Below are 13178 nucleotides of genomic sequence, written 5' to 3'. Positions count from 1 at the left end.
ACAAATTCCTTTAAAGGCTGTATCACTGCTTCTATTTCCACATCTGTCTCATCTGCCCCCTAATACAGTCAGATTGTATAGGCCTCCTTTTTGTCTCAATAAATCCATCAATGGCCCATGGCATTAATAAAGAACATGGATACTGTACAGTGGTTGTTTTACTACTTCCCAGCCACAGTAGTTTTGAGAGGAATGCCTTCCTCTTCTACTTGGAACTTTTTAAGTTGGCTTCTGAAACAACACATTTTTTCTTGATTTGTAGCCTTTGTGGTACCCAGTTTCCTACAAAATTGACAGTTTTCTCCTAGGTCTTATGTGTTAATTTCCCCTGAATATTCTTTGCTTTACCCCTTTATTTCTAATTCAACACACTTCCAAGGTCATCTCCCGTTTCCCATTCCTTCAGTCATTCTCTGTGCACCAATTTCTCCACATCCATAGCTCAGATCTCAGCCCAGGATGCTTTCCTAAGTTACAGGTCAGCATGCCCCTCTGTCTGCTGACCCTTAGGAAGACACCGCTGGCAACATGGATATGCTCCTCCTTTCCCAAAGCTGGGCCTGTGCTGATGTAATTGTTCAGAGAACAACCCACATGTATGCCACCCGACATGTGCTCAGTGACTAACTGCCAACTGAGAAGGGCGGCAGTATAGGCACAGGAAAGACCACCACTCAGATTTCCTCATGCTACAGAAACAGGAGAGTGATGCATAAACCACATGACATCATAAAATATGCCTGACTAATCACCATTTTTTAAATGAACAGGATTATATAAAACAGCCTGCATTTACACCAGAAGAATTGTTTACGTAAATATAAAAGTGAACCAATCATGTTTGGCATCTCAGGTGAAAATGTCTGGAGTGTCAGTACCACACTCAAGAAAGCTGGCTAGCTCACTGCTTGCTGCTTTGCTTTGGTAAATGGTCTATGTTTCTGCTCTGCACCAGGCTCAAAAGCACTATTTGCTCCATCCCCCTCTTTTGAGGAGGTGTAACAGCTTTTTACTGCTCAAGTTTCTCAAAGCCCTGGTGTTCCTTGAAAATTTTTCCTTCCCACACCCACCTGTATAAAGACTCCAGTATACAATCTGCTTCAAAAAATCCAAGAGACCATGTTGTGGACTGCCAGTTCAGCCCCCAACTCAGGATGAGATCCCCCCTCCTTCATCCCCTACTCAACCACAGGTCACACCAACCAGAAGGTCAAATGGGAAACAGAAACCAAGGAACAAAACACCCATCCAACAAAGACAAACCCAAGAAAGCCTGCAGTGGGTCTTTCCATTAGAGCTCATGCCTTCATTTCGCCTGGTTTGTGACAAGTAAATAAACAAAGCATGCTGAATGGAGAGTGAGAAGTTCCTTAATGCTTCATGCCAATTGTGTCACATCTAGAGAATGACAAATGATTCTACATATTGATAACAAAGACATGCCAAAAAAAAAAAAAAAAAAAGACAAGTTGCTATAAAATCAATGACTATAACAGCTAATACAAAATCTAGTAAATGCTGGGCATTTTGTAAGTACTTTATGCACATAATTTCATATATAAGATTATTACAATTACTATTCCCATTCTGCAGATTATGAAAGTGAGGCACCAATAGGTGTATAACCAACCCAAGTAAGTAGTAAGTAATAGAGTCACATTTAAAAGCAGATTTCTATACGTCATGCTCATAGGAATCAACCATATCAATAGCCTATCAAAAATAAGGAACATATTGCCTGGGGAATGGGATGGGAGGATATTCAGAAGAAAGCATATGAGCAGGTCAACACTGAATAAGTAGGTAGGAATGATAGGAGGCAGGTGCTGGCTAGAGTCAAGTGATTTTAATTCTTTGACTTGTTTCACTAGGGAACAACCAGGCTCATAGAGTTTGCTGTCAGTAGAGGACAGAGGTCCATCTATAAATAATACCAAAGTTAGTCCCACCCTGGGAAAAAGGTGAACATAGTGATCCTCTACAGTCTCTTTGTTCACTGAGATCTGTGGTTCTAAAAATAATACATGGTCCTCATCTCTAACAGCTTGTAACTTTCTATAGAGAATAAGGCAAACACAGCAGAACTCAGGAAAGGTAGGCATTAAAAAAAATCTATCAAAGTAATAAAAAGGAGTGGGTCCTCACACTCCCCCTAAAGATAAATAGCTCTACCTACTTCCTTATCGAGCAACTTTAAAGATGGAAACCACACCACACATGATGACATAAACTAAGAAATGCCAAATAACACAGTAAGCGTTAAGACGTCTTCATGCACCTGTTTTTTCATATCAATGATAGTGTCAGAGAATTTGAGTTGTCTGACTGTGAAATTATTTCTCCTCCTCTACCAGAAGGACAGGTTCTCATTAAAGCCAAGATTAAAGAGGTGGATCAAAGTGACCCCTGGCCCTCAAAGCCAGGAATTAGCCACGCCGTGGTTGTGGGCACTGCAGATGTGATCTATCAGATGTGGGTGAAGCGAATCCTTTTGCAAAGCATGACAGCGTCCTCAAACCCGACTGTGGTGAATCCAAACCAGATTTTTATGCTATATGACCAGCTTCCAAAATTCAAAGGCACTTTGCTATCACGTTCAGCTTACATTTTACAAGCTTTATATCTGCAATCAGAGGTTCAGAAGCCTGTGGCGCAATTTGCATGATGGGCCTGAACTCCCTTGGTGCTCAACTGGTATAATAAAGTATCAGATAACAATGATATGGACATACATGAGGTCAGCGTTTCTCTGAAACAAAATGCTGAGGACAACAATGGACTTCCCCACACCCTTAAAATGAACCTTGTACCACACACCCTGAAAGCTTTCACAATATGCCATGGGACCATCCTCAGAGATCACAGCTCTTTACTTAAGTGTCATCAGTCCCGACGCAGTCAGTCCTCTGACATGGTGCTACAGCTCCACACGCCCACTTCTTACCTTTTTGTAGTCCGATGAGGACTTCTCACCAGCCAGTGTGCTAAAAATGGTGCCCTGCAAAATAAGGAGGACATGGACACATTAGAGCTCCTCAGAGTGCAGGCATCACCATCACCTGTCTTTTGCTTCAGGTCTAAATGCGCTTGACATCCCATTGCCTCCAATTTTCCTGCATTAAAATGTGTCTGTCTCTCAGCATTCCCAAGACCACCATCCCCAGGTTAGACCGTTTGCTTCAGGCACATGAGGAAATGGCTGTCACCTTCATTTCACAGACAAGAGTCAAATGATAACATCTTTCAAATGGCTCATAGGGCTTTTTCCTAAGAGACAGTGGGGCTCGGGGTCTCCCTCTCACTTCCTTTAACACACATGTTCTCCCTGTGGCTGACTTCTCGCCTAGACCTGTTTGTATGTATTATTTTCCTGGCATTATGTGCCACTTTCTAGCATCCAATCCTGCATGGGGATTTACACACACAGGTTGTTCCCCTTGAACTATCCCACAAACATAACCATAGCCATTGCTAGCCACAAAAATGGCTCAAGGTTATAGTCAAGGTATAAGCACAAAACAAATGCACATTTCTAACCACTAAATCTCCATTTTGAACTAACCTCCAATTCTTCTGAGGAAGCCAATAGTGAAAAGAAAGGGCCTTATGAATATGCATAGGAGAGATCCAAGATTGTAACAGAAGAGCAGCCATGAGTCTTCCCCCACAGCACCTTCTGGAGGTCTCTGTGGGAAGGCAGACTCCCACATAATATCACTATAAAGTGAAGGTCAGGGAGAGGGAGGTGGGCGAACGACTCTTACATGATGGTAAAACATCTTTATTTAGCATGTAGGCCCTGACTTCTGTCTACTTTTGTGACTAAGCCAGGATTTTTTACATCAGGTCTCTGAACATCCAGGAGCAGATAATTCTTGTTTCAGAGAGAAAATGGCCATGTTACCCATCACAGGATACCATGCAGCACTTTTGAATTCTATCTACCTGGGGCCAATACCATCTCTCTGGCAGCTTCAATTATAACACAAACCTATCTTGAAACATTACTAAATATTTCTTGCGGACAATATTGTCCCCAGCTGGAAGCAGCTTGTTAAACCTCTAGCAGGGCTTGTAGAAATGATCCTGAATTCCCTTTGTGCAACTAAATTTTCTCAGGAAACAAGTCTGGTGGCAGAATTTCTCTGCCCACCACTGAATTCATGTGTCATTCTCTATTCTAACTAGGAGTCAGAATCCAGGGAAGGTATATATTTTAGCTACCCAAAACTCTGCCTGGGGGAGTCTCACAGATCACATGCTTCTTTAACTAAGTTTAGGATATACCAGCAGGTCTGGCCAGATAGCTCTGTGGGCAAAGGTACATGTTGTACCAACCTAACAAGCTGAGGCGTGAAATTCCCAGATCCCATAGCAGAAGGACAGAACTGACTTCTGAGAGTTGTCCTCTGACCTCTACACATGAGCTGTGGCAGGCTCACACCCATCATACATACCCTCTCCTCTCTCTCTCTCTCTCTCTCTCTCTCTCTCTCTCTCTCTCTCTCTCACACACACACACACACACACACTCTCACACACACACACACACACACACACACACACAAGATTCGAAGGATGGTAACCTCCTCACACCATGACCTTCTTGATTAATATATCAATATTTCTCTATGAAAGGAGAAACTCCTAATGAGTCACCTCCACCAAAGTTTGCATGGTGCTGTGTGCGGCACATTACACAAGCACAGCAAAGCACAGGGCTTTCAAAAACCTGGCCTCAGACCTTATTAGTAAGACGACCTGTGTGAGGTGGGCAGCATCATACATCAACAATTAAGGCAATTTCCCCAAATGCACTTAGGAAGTAAATCCCTACTCTTGGATGTTTGTATGCTGATGCCTGAAATTCCTCTTACAGAATTTCAGCATTAGGCTTTGACTCATTACAGGCAACTCATGGGGGGGGGTGCTTATACAGGGGTCACTACAAGAAAGGACACTGGAAAGGCCATGCTTGTACTTCATTAGTCTCTTATATCTTAAATGAAATATATTTATCAGATCCACACCCAAAAGCAGATTTTTTTTTTGGTACTCTCTAAAAAATAACTCAAAACATATTTGGTGAAAAGTAGAGAGAGTTGGGTCATGAGGGCATTGGACATTGGTGGTGAAGGGAAAAGATCTGAAGACATGGGTCACAGGTTAATCTCCCTACCACGAGCTGTGACATGGTAATGACATGCAAGAGGTATTCTTGGTGTGTGTAGAAGGGGAAGGTCATAGGGTGGAGCAGAGGATGGCAGGGAGCTGCTGTGCAGGCTCAACAAAGGTCTCATCCAACCACACAGGAAGCTCTAAAAACAGCCGATACTCAGGGAGGACATGGACACATGAAGCACTGTCCTAGAAAGGGTACATGTTTTGCTGGACCACATGACTCTTTCCATCCCTGAGCTGAGAGTACCTAACTGGCAGTATCAGGGAGGTCATATGGAACAGGGCAGAGCCTACTACATTATGCTCTGTTTTAACATGCTTTATCTAGGACAGACCTTGCTTGTAACCTATTCAGTATAGTTCAGCATAACCTCTTATAAATTAATGTTTGCTGGTCTTTGGTGATGTCTTGGGGAGAAAAACAAGTGGGCCATCCCCACTCAGGAGCCTCCGCCCTAACCCTTCTAAGAGATCATTTAGCAGCTTAAAACAGATCCTTGATCTTGGGGCCTTCAATTTACCACTCTGAAACAAGAAAGCCTATATCCTTTTTCCTTTAGGGTCATGAGATCCTTTGCTAATATGAAGAAAAAGGACTGAGTTTATTGGGTACACTGTTTGCAAATCCATAATTATGACAGATAGCTACTTCTTTCTTCCATTCACTAACACAAGAACACTTCACAGAATGGCATGGTCAGCTCCTTGTCATCTTCTTAGGCACACAGAATCCTTATAGGTGTTATTTTATTAGTCAGTTCTCCAGAGAAGAACCACCAATAGGCCACATTAAAACCTAGAGGGGAGACTGTGCAGTTTGACTCCTTCCACTAGGAAGGGTGAGAAGGGCCGCAAGATGTCATCTTCAGGCTAGAAAGCCAACCAACCAGGGAAGCCAAAGGTGTAACTCAACAGAAGGGAAAGGCTGATAACTATGGAGCCCATGGTTTAACTACTACTCTGAGGTCAACGGCTACAACCCCTAAGAACCTTGGGAAGTAGAAAGGGTCTTAGTATAAATTTTAGACTCAAAAGAACCAAGAACCAGGGGCTTCTATGCCTTAAAAGAGAAAAATATGGATGGCTTAGCTGAAAGAGGGAGAGGAACAGAAGAAGAATGGGGGGAAAGAGATAGAGAGAGAGAGAGACAGAGAGAGAGAGAGAGAGAGAGAGAGAGTAGGCTTTCTTCCTCACCTTTTTGTTCTATTCAAGCCCTTGGTGAATTACATAGTGCTGGTTACACAGGTGAAGAGAAATGCTCTTAGTCTTCTGATTTGCATACTAATCCTTGCAAATAATTTCCCAAAATGATGCTCTGTCACTTGTCAGGGCATCCACTCACCCAGTCAAGTTAACTAACAATGTTAACCATCACAGGTAGACCACAAAGGGGACAATTATAGAACAGCTTTTTGTTTGGCTCTGAAACGCATTAGCATGGGAATTAAAGACTAGAGTGTACAGTCTTATATCCCAAGTTAGTATTTATAATCATCTGTAGAAATAACTATGAAGGCAGAAGTCATAGAGACCCAGAAGAAATGGTAAATTTAAAAAGAATGAGTCTAGCTAGTTCTTGATTAAAGACCACTGATGGAATGCAAATCATTAGTGGGCATCCAGTTCAGCATGAACAAAGAGAGCCAAGGAAGGTGAGCTGCTTACCCATTCTCACTACTGGGAATGTTCTGCAGTGGCTGAACACCTACAGGAGGCACATGGCTCCTATTTCCCTTTAAGTGATGGTTTAATCTGAGAATTATCACAATGTTGTTTATCTCCATTAAATTAGGTTTGGAAAAAGAAACTGGAAAACTGTCTTCTGCCACCACTGAACTATTTCTGCCATCCAATGTCCATATATATATATATATATATATATATATATATATATATATATTTAAAACAAAGCAAACATCTTAATACTTACTTGATTAAATGGGAACAGCTCGAGAATTGGGTTATAAAAATTAAAGTATTCAGAGCCAAGATTGCTGAAACGGCAGCATTGAGACTCCCATTCCCACCCTGTGGATGTGTGTCTGTGAGCATGTGTAGTTTTCACTCTTAGCTAGATAACACCAGAGAGGTTATCTAATACAATCAAAAGCTAAGGTCCTTTTAAGGGAATGACACCTGAATGAAAAACATCCATCTGCCTCTAATCTGCTCTGAAAAGGCACAGTGGGTGATTTCTCACTTGGTGGATGTCAGACTGAGCCCACTCCTCTCACTATTTGAAGTCTCTTACATATAAACAGATGGGTCTCCAGCGTACATACTATTTGGATGCTTTCTTAGTAAACTAATCCTTGTGCCTCTGCACGAAATACACATTTCCATTCTGTTTTCATGCTCTAGACTAACATTGATACATATATGCTTTAAAAAATGGCAGACCCTTCAGGCAAAGTTCAGCATTCACATTTATTTTTTAACTGCATAATTATAAACATCAACGAAAGGGAAAAATATACTTCCAAATAAATGATAAAATTACAGTGTTCTCTTGTAGTCCATGAATACTGAAAATTTCAATTAGCCAAGTGAAAAGCCATTGAATATGCCAGCAGGATTTATATACCAGACTAATGACCGTCATCTGCATCCTATTTAGCTAATGAAGGCTTGGAACACTTGTGGATAATTAAGGGAAAGCTGATGGGAGGAAATTCGAACCATGGAAAGATCAAATCTATTTATGTCTGCATTTAAAACTAAACACACTTAATAGGTCATTCAATCAAAGCATAATGTCCACTCATCTGGGATAAGATAGATGCATATAAGTTATGTAGCCAGCATCATCCCCAAATCCAAAAGTCATTCTGTCTTCATTCATTCAATAAATAGCTAGTATCCCCATGTGCCTCTGACCTTGTGGATTAACATGACAGCACCACAGTTCCCTTAATGTTTCTCTTATCACTTTTCTTCTCTACCATAATTAAATGTATAGCTCTGGTGTGCTGTTTATACAGAAACTACCACCTGTGTATGGTGACAGGCACAGCAAGGTGGCAGCCCAGTGGCCATCCATGTGCATATTGCGACAAACACAATGGCTGCAGTCTGGGGACTGAGAAGTGAAGTACAAAGGTGTAATGGACCTGAACTTTTCTCAGTCCCAGAAGAAGCCCTCATGAGCGGCAGGCTCATGAATAGATGGTATCCATGAGGGGATGTTGGAAGGAAAAAAAAACCCCGGATTCCAGGGAGCAGCTAGAACAGGACTCATGACCCACTGAGTTCCACTCATTTCACTAGCAGAACCTTGGCCATCTTCTTAAACTGTAAGTGGCCCAGATGAGTAGGGAGCATGTCAAAGCTTACCCCCAGGATGCCATCATCACCCCTGATAAGTCTGTACTTAGCAGAGGTGATAAATGCCTCAAGAACTTGCAACCTTAAGATCCTACACTGAAAAACAGGACACACATTGTTTGTAGGTCATACTTCATAGATGCTGATACATATTAAATAACACTATGATAGTAATTTGGCATTGTCATAAACAGAAATAGTAAACAAGTTTCAGGTTACAAAACCTCTTTCTCCAAAACAAATCTTTTAAAAAGGGGAGACCATTTTCTAGTGTAACAAGTGTACTCAATGACTAGTCATGTCTATTCCTGCCTGTTGTACTAATAGAACTAAAAAGAAAGGCCAACCTTCAAAGTTACAGCCTCAAAGGACAAAGACTCATTTGAAATACAAAAGTAGTTCTTGCTATTGAAATATCCAGGAAGCCAAATCCACTTATCTACTATGGAAAAAAAAAAAAAAACAAACAACAGCAAAAAAGAAACAAAAGAAAAGAAAAGAAAAAAAACTATGGTGGAATTAAAACTAGAAAAGAATAGCTATATAACCTTTTTATGACTCCATGTCTGTTTGCCTACGTCCCATCCCCCAGCCCTCCTTATTCCTGTTACCCCCTCTCTTGGTCTCCTCTCTAAATTTTAAATTGCACCCACACTTACACTCATTACATGTAGACAGATATGTACACTCTAGGCTATGATCTTATTATGAAAGAGAGCATGTAGCGTTCCCTTTCTGAGTCTGGGTCACTCAGTATTACACTTCCTGGGTCCACTCATTTTTCTGCAAATTTCAGTCTTTCGTTTTTCTTTAGAGCTGGGTGGTAGCAGTCCCTATCTATGTATACACACTGCATTTCCATTATCCACTCACCTGCTGGTAGACATCTGGGCTCGTTCTATTCCTCCTGTCACAAAGACAGCAGCAGTAAACAAGGATGTGCAAATATCTCTGTGATCGGCTATAGGCTGCTTTGTGCATATGCCCGAGAGTGGAACAGTTGGGTCACATGGTAATTATAATTTGAGGAACCTCTGACTGATTTCCATAATGGCTTTATCAATGCATACTCTCACCAGCAGCAAACAAGGATTCCTTATTGCCTACAACCTTTCCAGCTTTTTTTTTTTTTTTTTTTTTTTTGGTCAGATTTCTTGATGACAGCCATTCTGGTTGGAGTGGAGGTATCTCACAATAGTTTTGTTTTGCATAACCTCGAAACTAAGGATGTTGGACACTTATTAAAAATAATTACTGGCCATTTGTGTTTGTTTATTTGAAAACTATCTCTCTGTTTCATTATCACATTTGTTGGTGGGCAGTTTTGTTTCCTTGATGTTTAATTTTTTCATTCCTTTGTAAATTCTAGATATTGCTCCCTAAGCCTATAGCCAGCATTAAAGGGGGACAAACTGAGAACATTTCTTCTAAAATCAGATATGAAACAAGGATGCCTACCTATCTTTCTTCAATATAGTGCTCAGAACCTTAGCTAAGCAATTAGGCAAGAAAGTCACAAATGGATCAAGTAGGGAATGATGAAGTCAAACTACCCTTATTTGCAGACAATGCGATTCTGTATTTAGAAGACACTATATAATTTACTATAAAGCTTTTAGAAACAAATTACAGTAAAGCCGTAGGATACAAAATCAACCTTACAAAACAGTAGCCTTCTTACATAGCAACAGTGAACTCTCACAGAAAGAAACTGAGGGGGGAAATCTCATTCACAATAACTCCAAAAAATTCCTAGGAACAAACTAATCAAGAAGGGAAAGACTTGTATATTTAAGGCATTGAGAAAGAAAATTAAAGACCCTAGATGATGGAAATACATCCATGTCCCTGACTGAAGGAATTAATAGCATGAAAATGGTACCTTCCAAATTTAATCTACAGATTCAATGCACTACTCATCAAAATTCCATTTTATACCTCACTTACCTAGAAAGAGCAATGTAAGAGTGCATATGGAAACACAAATGACAGGTAACAAACAAACAAACACACCTTAATAATAACACAGCTGGAGTTATTAAATACCTGGTACTAAACTACAGAAAGACAGTGACAATGACAACCTGATAATGACATAAAAACAGACAGACCAAAGAAACAGAAAAGAGGTCCCAGAAATGAACCAACAAGGCTATGGCCACCTAATTGTTTACAAAGATTGCAAAAACATGCAGTTTCCAGCCCCACAAAGAGACACTGGTATACTAGTCCACGCAACTGTATTTGAAAACAGGGTTTGTAAGTAGCACACAGTTAGGACTAGGCTTTGAGCTGGAGAGATGGCTCAGTGGTTAAGAGCACTGGCTGCTCTTCCAGAGGGGCTCTGGGTTCAATTCCCACTCCCCACATGGCAGCTCACAACCATCTGTAACCCTCATATAGACATCTATGTGGGTGAAACACCAATACACATGAAATAAGAGTAAATAAATCATTAAGATGATTGGGAACCTCATAAAGATGGGGAAACTGCACACAGGCAGAGAGAGGAAAAGTGAGATGAAAACAACTGTGACAAGGATTTCTGTAACCTGGCTTAAATTAGTGTGTTCCTACTTCTTGGAGCACAGCAAGCATTTTCCAGGCCATCTGGAGAACTAATGAATAAGGTGGTCACATACCTTCAAATACACTTCTATAGTAACAGTATATGCCTCGACACTATTAACTATGTCTCCCATGCACAGATATAAATTTGCTCACAAAGGCTACAGTGAGGGTTAGCTAAGTCACAGAATCAGAGCGAGGTGACAAGAAATGCATGAGCCCTTCACCATCTACACCTCCAGTGGAGAAGACAGAGCTGTGAGTGGTCAGAGGAAATTCTGAGGTAAACAATAAATATTTGTCATTTAAGGTTACATTTAATGCCAGACTATTGCTGAATTGAGAGTTTTTATTTCTAGGGAAGGCTGTGCATTAGGACAAGCCCACTGCTAAGGGGCTGCACTGCGGCTCCCTAACTCATCCTGATATGCATTCTTCACCCGCTAATACTCCACTCCCTTGGCCATCTTCAGCCCTTTTCAGTGGTGCCAACAACTGACAAAGCCATAAATATTCCCCTGCACACAGACACACCCTCACACTCATCGCCATAAGGAGTTGGAACCCCGCCACTGTGCTGCGGAGGAGCTGGACGGGAGTTGACAGCTACAGACGTTCGGCTCTGGCACAAGGTAAAGCCAAAAAAGAAAGACAGAAAAGAAGAACAAAGAATAAAGAAAACAGTTCACATGAGGAAATATCAGCTGCTAACACGGCATGGGGCTGAAAACCTCCCGAGAACTAAATCAAATCCCCTGGAAAACAGCGAGAATCTTTCCAATTATCACCAGTCACAAGTCCCTAAAATGTAGAGTTTTAAGCACTCCAATTCCTCCTCATAGCTAAGACTGTGCCATTTCCCACAGACTCCTCACACTTGAGTTGAAGTGAACAGAGGATATGTATCCTTAGTCTGCCAGTCTCCCCTCTGCTCCTTGCCCATCTTACTCATCAACACTAGCTTTCAGAAGAGCAGAGAAACAAGCCAGGGCTCTTGAATGACCATCCAGAAGAAACTGCCTAACCTTCTTTTAAAAGATGTTTACAAGAAAGCATACCAAGGCCCAAAGGGTTCCTTCCTGTGAACAGAGTAGCTCAATGGAAGGTAGTGAACTCAAATCCCAGCTCTACCTCTGGTCATGGGACAGAGGCTCAATCTTCAGTTCTCTGAGCCTGAACTCCCTGGCTGTAATATTACAGCAATATCCTGAGGGGTTTCTTGGACTTAACAGGATGCATTCTCGGTAATGACAGCTACTGTGATAATTTCTGAGAATCCTAGACATCTTATCTAACTCTGTCTCCAAGCATGTGTTCCACAGAAGTTGCAGGCGCTGGTTTACAGGAATAGATCTATATGCCAGAGCATATAATGGAGGCAGTGCAGATAAAGAGAAAGTTATAGCTTAGTTGAGACTAGAGTGAATGAAGAGCAAATGACTAAGATCAGAGAGGAGGCGTTGGCTCTCTTCCTTAGATGGCCTTTGGATTATTATATACTGGTAACATTTATGTTCCTGGGTAAGGTACATGGAGAATGACTTACACTATAAATACCTGAGAAAAGAAAGTGACACAGATGATCATTCCCAACACACACATGCACACACACACTCACTCACACCAACACCCACACACATACCCTGCATACTCACACACATTCTCACCCACACCCACACTCACCCACATGTACCCCGCATACTCATTCACACACATACCCACCTACCCACATACTCACCCACCCACACACACATACACATACTCACCCAAACACACACTCACACACACACACACTCACACACTCACACATATATTTACACCTCATACATATATTCATACCTAGACTCATACACACCCCACACATTCACTCACACACATACCCACACACACACACAGATATTCACACGTACACCCACACACACCTCACACACACACACACACACACACACACACACACACACACACACACACAGTGCTCAAAAGTCTGAGACACATAAAAACATTCAAGGCTTCTATACTTTTCCTTCTACAAAAGCATACTCTTCATACTCTTTTCTGCAGCAAGAGATAAAATCAGAAAAATAACTTTCAACTTAAAAAAATTA

The 13178-nt window shown here is 41.4% G+C and overlaps 1 long non-coding RNA gene across 1 annotated transcript in view; it reads right to left on the bottom strand.

Annotated features, from left to right (window-relative positions):
- Positions 1–2926: 2926 nt before the first annotated feature.
- The window catches only part of LOC127232418 (uncharacterized), a 154799-nt gene continuing 144547 nt past the window's right edge, over positions 2927–13178 (bottom strand). The window contains exon 3 of the long non-coding RNA XR_007835373.1: positions 2927–2998. This is a non-coding gene — a long non-coding RNA (uncharacterized LOC127232418). The remainder of the gene's footprint in view (positions 2999–13178) is intronic.

The sequence above is a fragment of the Phodopus roborovskii genome, unplaced genomic scaffold (assembly GCF_943737965.1).
Source record: "Phodopus roborovskii unplaced genomic scaffold, PHOROB, whole genome shotgun sequence".
Classification (NCBI taxonomy): Eukaryota; Metazoa; Chordata; class Mammalia; order Rodentia; family Cricetidae; genus Phodopus; species Phodopus roborovskii.
This window is presented reverse-complemented; position numbering and strand designations above follow the sequence as displayed.